Consider the following 10,441-nt stretch of genomic DNA (forward strand, 5'->3'; position numbering starts at 1 on the left):
AGACTGATTATCCGACATCCAGTACTGAATGAGCAGAAATTTCCTCCAATTAAATATTGGGAAGACTGAAGCCATTATTTTCACTCTCCACTCCAACTCTGTTCCCTTGCTATTTATTCCATCCCTCTCCCTGGTAACAGTCTGAGAGTCAGACAGTTTAATTGCAACCTTGGTGTCACATTTGGGATAAAATTAATGGGCACTTGGACAAATGGGTGTTAATTAAGGGAAAATTGTGTCTAACTAAATGGCTGGAGTTTTTTGAAAAGGTAAAAAGAAAGTTTGATGAGGGCAATGCTGTTGATGTGGTATAAATTGAATTCCAAAAGACATTTGATAAAGTGCCACACAACAGACCTATGAGCAAAGTTATAGCTCATCAAATAAAACCAACAGTAGCAACATGAAACTAAGCTGGTTGAGTGACAGGAAACAGAGAGTAGTGATTAATGGATGCTTTTTCGGGCTGGAGTAAGGTTTGTAGTGGAATCGAAGCAAAATACTGCGGATGCTGGAAATCTGAACTAAAAACAGAAAGTGCTGGAAATACTTAGCAGGTCTGGCAGCATCTGTGGAGAGAGAAGCAGAGTTAATGTTTCAAGTCGGTGACCTTTCATCAGAACTGGCAAAGTGGGGGTTTTGGGGGAAACACAAGTACAGAAATGTGACCATTAGAGCGGGGGTGGAGGATGGAGAGTGTTGAAATGATAAGCGAGCGGATGTTCGATGTCACACTTTTGGACTGAGTGGAGGTGTTCCACAAAGCGGTCACCCAATCTGCGTTTAGCCTGCTGCGGTGTTCCAGTGAACATCAACGCCAGCTCGAGGAACATCACCCCATTGTCCGATTAGGCACTCTACAGCCTGTCGGTCTGAACACTGAGTTCAAGGATTATTTTGTTTTATCATTTTTTGCCATGTGCCAGCATTAAACTGATTTTTTTATGTTGGCGCTTTTAGCTAGGGCTGTTCATTATTCTGTCATTTAACACCCTCACTACACTAATGCTTTGTCTTTCGCCACACAACTAGCACACTTTCTTTGCCTTTGCCCCATGACCTCCTGGTCAGTTAATCTCTCTGACCCTCTGTTCTATCAGCAGTTATTCTGTTCTCTTTTGCACCACCCCTGCTTTATTTCCTTAAAACCTATTACATTTCTAACCTTTGCCAATTCTGATGAAAGGTCACAGAACTGAAACGTTAACTCTGCTTTTCTCTCCACAGATGCTTCCAGACCTGCTGCGTCTTTCCAGCACTTTTTGTTTTTATTTAAGGTTTGTAATGGAATTTCCCAGGGATCAGTGTTGGGACCCTTTCTCTTCCTGACAAATATTAATGACCTAGACCTCGGTGCACAGGGCACAATTTCAAAGTTTGCAGATGATACAAAACTTGGAAGCATTGTGAACTGTGAGGAGTAAATTGCAGAAAATCAAACGGACATAGACAAGTTAGTGGAATGGACAGACAGGTGGCAGATGAAGTTCAATGTGGAGAAATGTGAAGTGATTCATTTTGGTAGGAAGAACATGGAAAGACAATGTATAATAAAGGGTACAATTCTAAAGGGGGTGAGGAGCAGAGGGACCTGGATGTATATGTGCATAGGTCATTAAAGGGGTCGGGACAAGTTGAGAGAGTAGTTAATGAAACATACAGTATCCTGGGCTTTGTTAACAGCAGCATGGAATACAAGAGCAAAGAGGTTATTTTGAACTTGTACGAGACACTAGTTCGGCCTCAGTTGCAGTATTACGTCTAGTTCTGGGCACCACACTTTAGGTAACGTGAAGACATTGGAGAGTGTGAAAAAACATTCACAAGAATGGTTCCAGGGATGAAGAATATCAGTTCTGAAGATAGACTGGAGAAGTTGGAACATTTTCCTTACAGAAGAGAAGGCTGAGAGGAGATTTGAAAAAAGGTATTCAAAATTATGATGCGTCTGGGCAGAGTGGATAGGGAAAACTGTCCCCATTCCTGAAAGGATCGACAACGAGAGGGCAAAGAATTAAAGTAATTGGTAAAAGAAGCAGCAGTGACATGAGGAAAACGTTTTCACACTGTGAGTGGTTAAGGTCTGGAATGCATTACCTGAGAGTGTGGTGGAGGCAGATTCAATCGAGGCATTCAGGAAGAAATTGGATAGTTATCTGAAAAGGAAGATTGTACAGAGTTACAGGAAGAAGGCAGGGGAGTGACACTCGACGAATTGTTCTTTTGGAGAGCCAGTATAGACACGATGGACTGAATGGCCATCTTCTGCGCTGTAACAATTCTGTGATTCCGTGGCATTCGACCACACAATGAGCTTCCAACCTTATATTCGCGCCATCACTATGACGACCTGTTTCCACCTCAATAAGATCGCCCAACTTCACCCCTGTCTCAACTCATCTGCTGCTGAAGCTCTCATTCATGCTTTCATTACCTGTAGACTAGACTATTCCAACTCATTCTCCCACATTCTACTATCTGTAAACTTGAAGTCATCCAAAACTCTGCAGTCTGTGTCTTAACCTACAACAAGTCCCATTCCCCGATCACTGACCTACATCAGCTCACAGTCAAACAATGTCTTGATATTAAAATTCTCAGCCTTGTTTCAAATCCGTCCATGGCCTCACCCCTCACGATAACTGTTATCTCCTCCTGCCCCACAACCCTCTGAGATATATCTGCTCCTCTAATTCTGGCCTCTTGTGCATCCCTGATTTTAATTACTCTACCATTTGTGGCCACACCTTCAGTTGCCTCGGCCCCAAACTCTGGAATATCCTCCCTTCACAGCTCCACCTCTCCACCTCGCTTTTATCCTTTAAGACACTGCTTTAAAACCTGCCTCTTTGACCAAGCGTTTGGACACCTAACCTAATATCTTCCTTTGTGGTTCAGTGTCATACTTTGTTTCATAATGCTGCTGTGAAGTGCCTTGGGATAAGTTCTTGTTGAAGTTTTCCCGACAGGATTTGTCATTAGCATATCCGTGCTGCTTGAAATTTATTATGCTATGCTTTTCCAAGCAACAAACATTTATAGTGGACATGCACAATCCAAGATTCAAAGACATACATCAAAGCTGCTGGAACAGAAGTTTGACGTGACATTCCACAACTCCTCGTGCTATTAGCACACACAATGTACACCCGGGCACGGCACGGGGCAGTGTGCAGACCACATCGGACGTGGCTGGTAACTCATATCACATCCTTTTGTGGATCCTTGCTTCCAAAGTGTGGGCAACTGTGGTGCTGTAGAGCCATAAATCACCGCCAGGGAGAGATAGAGAGGGAAGGAAATTCTCTTTGAAGGGGGACATGGAAACTGATTTGAAGGCGAAAGATTTTCTCGAATATGGGAATGTACAGGGGAATTGGACTAATTGGACGGGTGAGGACATGGAGGGATTCTAACACAAGAACGAGAATATTTAAATTATGGTGCTGCCAGACTGGGAGCCAATATATATCAGTGAACACCGGGGTGATGGATAATCGGGATTTAATGTGAGTGAGGAAACAGGTAGCAGAGTTTTAAATGGGCGGTAGTTTATGGAGGTTTATAACTGGGAGGATGACCAGGATAGAATTGGAATAGTCAAGTGTAGATTTAACAAAGGTACAGATGAGGGTTTATGCAGCAGATGGGCCGAGGCAGAGGTGGAGTCGGCAGGGTTTTTGATGGAGAGAATATGGAGATGAACTCAGCTCAGGTTTAAATAGAACACAGCGGTTGCAAACTGTCTGGTTCCGCCTCAGACATTGGGCAGGGAGGGGTATGTGGTTCACAGATAGGGGACTGAATTTCTGATGGAGACCAAAAACACTGGCTTCATTCTTCGAAAAAGAAACTAAATTACTTGAACAGTATTTCAGTGAACCAGGGTTTACAGATCTTATATGTGGAAATAAAGACTTGCCGGGGCAGTAACAGCAGGAGAGATGAGGGTAAATTACAAGAACTATAATACCGTTAGCAATGGATGTAGCGCTAATAGCTGGAGACAGAGATTCATCAGGAATAACAACAGCAATAAGGAGGGACGCAGAGGAGGCCTGAATTAGAGGAGCACAGATATATTGAAGGGTTGTGGGGATGGATATTACAGATACAGGACGGGAGTTGAGGTCCTGGAGGGAAAACAAGGTGGAGAATTTAAATAAAGACATTATTTGATCAGGAGTCAATGTCGGTCAGTGATATGTGAATGGCACTTGCTGCGAATTAGGACATGGGCAGCAGAGTTCTGGAGGACTTGAAGTGAACAGAGAGTAGCATGCGGGAGACCAGACAGGACCGTGTTGGAATAGTCATTTCTTGGGGAAATGAAGGCATGAATGAGTTTCAGCAGCAGATGGGCTGAGACGGGGGTGATGTTGCGTGCTGTTACTGAGGTGGAAACAGGCGGTCGTAGTGATAGAATGAATATTATGTTATAAGCTCATTTTGTGGTCAACTGTGACACCAAGGTTGCAAACAGACTTTCTGAATCTCAGACTGTTACCAGGGAGAGGGATGGAATCAATAGCAAGGGGACAGAGTTGGAGTGGGGAGTGATAACAATGGCTTCAGTCTTCCCAATATTTAATTGGAGGAAATTTCTGCTCATCCAGTACTGGATGTCGGATAATCAGTCTGATAATTTAACAAAAGTGGAGGAGTGGAGAGAGGTGGTGGTGAGGTAAACTTGATGGAGTTATTTGATAAAACAATGGAGAGGGTTGATGAGGCGAGTGTGATTGAAGTTATATATATGGACATTCAAAAGGTGTTTGATCAAGTGTCATTCAATAGACAGCTTAGGAAAACTGAACCCTATGGATTAAAGGGACAGTGACAGTGTGGACATAACATTGACGAAGGAACAGTAAACAGAGAGAAGTGGTGAAAGGCTGTTGTTCAGACACGATGGGAGTATACAGTGGTGTTCCACAGGGCTCGGTATTAGGACCACTGCTCTTTGTGCTCTTGGAAAACAAGATGTGGGTAGGGCTGAGCCCCCTCCTTCTCCCTCCTTACAGAGATTCCACTCTCTGCAGCCTCTGCTCCATGTGTTGGTCATGTTACAGACCCAGCGACACTGTAACCTCAGTCCCCATACCTTGTCCAGAGTTGGGTCACCAAATCCTCTGTCCTCTCTGAATGTCTGCAGCAGCTCACAACACAACCTCCAGAAAACCATTAACAGCACCTCCAATAACTTTACAATAGCAGAGGTAAGTCAAAAGCCCCTCACCTGTACGTTGGATGCCTGGTCCTTTTAAATAACACTAGAGGTGTTTCCTCGTGCTGCTGAATGTATGTTCAGCTGAGAGTGACTAACATAGGCGGTCAGTGGACATGCAAAGACCAATTTTCAAAGACGTCCATCAAAGCTGCTGGAATGGCTGATTGACACCATATTCAGACCCTCCTCACACTACAGACACTCACACGTTTCACCCACGCTTGCACCCCGGCCAGCCTGGGTTTCCTGTACAATGTGCTGAATGTGACTGGCACTGCAGCTCACACCATTTTCTGGATCCAAACTTCCACAGCACCAGTAGAGCTGGAGAGATGAAATGTGTGATCAGAGAGAGAGACAGAGGGAAGGAACTCACTTTAAAATGGAATTAGATAAAGATTTTAAGATGAATAAGTTTCAGGAATATTGGAAATGGGCAGGGGATTGGGATAATCAGAGGGTTGAGGCCATGGTGGGATTTGATCATACGAGTGAGAATATTAAAATTGAGGTGTTACTGGACCAAGAGCCAATGTAGGTAAGTGAGCACAGGGATGTTGGGTGAACAGAATCTGGTGTAAATTAGAAGTTGGCAGCAGAGCTTTGCATGATCACAATGTTACAGAGAGTAGAATGTGGGAGAGCAGCCAGCAGTGTGTTAGAATAGTCAAGTCTCGAGGTGACAGTCAAACCTTCCAGCCACAATGGACAATTTCACCTTTTCCCACATTATACTCCATTTGCTAGATCTTTGACCACTCACTTAACCTATCTATATCCCTTTGTAGCGTCCTTATGTCCTCTTCAGAATTTATGTTCTTAACTATCTTGGAATCATTAGCAAATTTAGCAAGCATACCTTCGGTCCACTCATCAAAATCATTAATATAAATTGTAAAAAGTTGAGTCCCCAGCACTGACCCCTCTGGCACACCACACGTTACATCTTGCCAGCCATAAAAATGACCCATTTATGCCTACGTTGTTTCCTGTTAGTTCGCCAATCTTCCATCCATGCCAATATGTTACCCAATACACCATGAGCTTTTATTTTCCACAATGACGTTTGATGTGGAACGTTATCAGATGCCTTCTGGAAATCTAAGTACAGAACATCTCCCAGTACCCCTTTACCAACAACACATGTTACTTATTCAAAGAACTCCGATAAATTGGTTAATCATGATTTGCCTTTCATAAAAACATGTTGACTCTGCCTGATCACCTTGAATGTTTATACCTACCCTACTATAACGTCTTTAATAATAGCTTCTAACATCTGATCCATAGCCAGAAAGCCATTATTCACCTGCCACAGGTCGTATGTCCACTATATTTATTCTGATGTTGTGCGGTATTTGAACTGTTAGTCCTCAGTAGAGTCATAGAGATATACAGCACAGAAACATGACCTTTGGCCCACTGTGTCTGTGCCAGCCATCAAGCACCTAACTATTCCTATCCCAGTTTCCAGCACTTGGCCTGCAGCCTTGTTTGGTATGGCGTTTCAAGTGCTCATCTCAATACTTCTGAAATGTTGTGACTGTTCCTGCCTCTACCCTTCAGGCAGTGTGTTCCATATACCAACCACCCTCTGGGTGAAAATTCTTTTCCTCAAATCCCCTCTAAACCTCCTGCCCCTTACCTTAAATCTATGCCCCTGGTTATTGACCCCTCCGCTAAGGGAAAAAGATTATTCCTATCTAACCTATCAATACCCCTCATAATTTTGCATTCCTCAATCATGACCCCTCTCATCCTTCTCTGCTCTAAGGGAAATAACACTGGACTTTTCTGTCGCTCTTCACAGCTGAAATTGTCCAGCCCAGACAACATCCTGGTGAATCTATTCTGCTCCGCCTCCAGTGCTATCACATCCTTCCTATAGTGCAGCAACCAGAACTATACACAGTACTCCAGTTGTGGCCTAACTGGATTTTTATACTGCTCCATCATAACCTCACTGCTCTTATATTCTATGCCTCAGCTAATAAAGGCAAGTGTCCCAAATGCCTTCCTAACCACATTGCCTACCTGTGCTGCTGCCTTCAGTCATCTATGGACAAGTACACCAAGGTCCCTCTGACCTTCTGTACATACTAGCGTCCGACCATCCACTGTATGTTTCCTTGCCTGGTTAGTCCTCCCAAAATGCATCACCTCACACTTCTCAGGATTAAATTCCATTTGCCACTTCTCTGCCCATCTTACTAGCCCATCTAAACCGACATGTAATCGAAGGCTCTCCTCCTCACTATTTACAACACCAAAGATTTTCGTGTCAGCTGCGAACTTACTAGTCATACCTCCTATATTCACGTCCAAATCATTAATGTACACTACAAACAGCAAGGGTCCCAGCACCGATCCCTGCAGTACACCACTGGTCACAGGCTTTCACTCGCAAAAACAACCCTTGACAATCACCCTCTGCCTCCTGCTGCTGAGCCAATTTTGGATCCAATTTACCAAATTGCCCTGGATCCCATGGGCGCTTACCTTCTTAACCAATCTCACATGTACAACCTTCTCAAATGTCTTACCGAAGTCAATGTAGAATACATCAACTACTTTACCCTCATCTACACATCTAGTCAATGCCTCGAAAAAATTCAATCAAGTTAGTTAGACTCGATCTCCCCCTGACAAAGCCATACTGACAATCCCAGATTAATCCCTGCCTCTCCACGTGGAGATTAATCCGGTCCCTCTGATTATTTTCCAATTGTTTCCCTGCAATAAACTGCTTGTGACCCTTCGACCTCCTTTTGGTTAATCTGTGACCGTTGATCAGATCTTACAGTGGTGTAGGAGAGGGAACAGAGTTCATTTCAAAGTCCTGACTCCCTTTTATATGATCCTGCACAATGGACAGGGACTACTGGGCAGTAATGTGCTCAAAGGTTAGCAGCAGTAATTGATTATCCCTATATTTGTATATTATGGAACATTAAAACATACCCTACTCTGGTGTCCAGTGTAACCTCAATATTCATGATTAAAATATCAGAGGAGTGTGAACCAGACACCTCTGATGACCCTGAGCTGCAGGCGATTCTCGAGTCGGTGCTGAGTTTATTTACAACTCATAAAGATGACTGTGGAAACATGAGCAGACCTGAAGAAATTAACTGACCATTGCATGATCCATGAAGCAGTATTCATACCGAGCTGAGATTATATCATATATTCCAGACACTATCAGGTCATTGTTATACCAGGGTGTAGTTCACAAAGACACATTCACTACTAACTAACTGCCCCATTTGGCCGGTTAGAAAACGGGATGGTAGCTGGAGACTGACTGTTGACCACCACAAACTCAACACGGTCACCCCTGTGTGAACCCGGTTGTCTGATAGAAACCCACATTACACACCCGAATTCCCAGCGGCAGGACAGTCTTCAGCCCCATGGATATCTCTAATGGTTATTGGAGTATCCTAGTAAAACTAGAGAAACAATTTAAATTCACATTCACTTCTGAGGTCCAAAGATACCCCTGGATATGTCTGTCACAAGGGATTCCACAATAACCGCACTATTTTACACAAACATATGGCCGGGGACCTTATGAGCTTTTCACAGTCTTCCTGCTTGCTGAAATAAATTGATGATCGCCTCCTCATTCCCACAGACCGTGTCCGACACATTTAACCCTTTTACTGGAACTTCTGCAGCTACTTTGGGAGCTAGTCTAAAAGACCATCCACGTAAGGCCCAGCTGGTGCAAGATCGTGTCATGTTTCTAGGTGTCCAGATTGGATCATTCAGCATCAGCCCAGACCAACATCAGGTCGAGGCCATCCAGCGTCTACCCCTGTCCACCTCAAAGACTGCCCTGTGTCCTATCCTCAAGCTTGTGGTGTATCAGTGGACCCTCATCCAGTGTCTACCCCTGTCCACCACAAAGACTGCCCTATGTCCTATCCTCAGGCTGGTGGTGTTTCAGCGGACCCACATACAGTGTCTACCCCTGTCCACCACAAAGACTGCCCAATGTCCTATCCTCAAGCTTGTGGGGTATCAGTGGACCCTCATCCAGTGTCTACCCCTGTCCACCACAAAGACTGCCCTATGTCCTATCCTCAGGCTGGTGGTGTTTCAGCGGACCCACATACAGTGTCTACCCCTGTCCACCACAAAGACTGCCCAATGTTCTATCCGCAGGCTGGTGGTGTTTCAGCGGACCCTCATACAGTGTCTACCCCTGTCCACCACAAAGACTGCCCTATGTCCTATCCTCAGGCTGGTGGTGTTTCAGCGGACCCTCATACAGTGTCTACCCTGTTCTCTTCAAAGACTGCCCTCTGTCCTATCTTCAAGCTTGTGGGGTATCAGTGGACCCTCATCCAGTGTCTCCCCCGGTCCACCTCAAAGACTGCCCTATGTCCTATCCTCAAGCTGGTGGTGTTTCAGTGGACCCTCATCCAGTGTCTACCCCTGTCCACCACAAAGACTGCACTGTGTCCTATCCTCAAGCTGGTGGTGTATCAGCAGACCCGCATCCAGTGTCTACCGCTGTCCACCTCAAAGACTGCCCTGTGTCCTATCCTCAAGCTGGTGGGGTATCAGCAGACCCTCATCCAGTGTCTACCCCTGTCCACCTCAAAGACTGCCCTGTGTATTATCCTCAAGCTGGTGGGGTATCAGCGGACGCTCATCCAGTGTCTACCGCTGTCCACCTCAAAGACTGCTCTGTGTATTATCCTCAAGCTGGTGGGGTATCAGCGGACCCTCATCCAGTGTCTACCCCTGTCCACCTCAAAGACTGCCCTGTGTCCTATTCTCAGGCTGGTGGGGTATCAGCGGACCCTCATCCCTCGATTTGCAGAGACTGTGACTCCTCTTTATGAACTACCTAATGGTGATGATGACCAGGTTTAACCCGGTTGGATTGAAGAGAGCAGAGAAGCAGCAACACAACTGAAGAAAGCTGTCGCCTCGGTAACGTGTCTGATCACACCTAACCCTGACAAGACTTTCCATATGGAGGTAGGGGATACTGTGAAAAGCCTGGCTGCTGTCCTATGTAGAGAAAACCAGGAGAACCTACTCCTCATTGTGAATGATCCAGAATTGTGGGTGGGACTGAACTGATTTACTCTGTTTGTGAAAGACATTTGTTAAACACGTTCTGGGACAACAAACATTTCACTTACATCACGGGGTTCAACAGGGTGATACTGTCCAGTCCATTATAAATTTTCC

Source organism: Heterodontus francisci, unplaced genomic scaffold (genome assembly GCF_036365525.1).
Source record: "Heterodontus francisci isolate sHetFra1 unplaced genomic scaffold, sHetFra1.hap1 HAP1_SCAFFOLD_428, whole genome shotgun sequence".
Classification (NCBI taxonomy): domain Eukaryota; kingdom Metazoa; phylum Chordata; class Chondrichthyes; order Heterodontiformes; family Heterodontidae; genus Heterodontus; species Heterodontus francisci.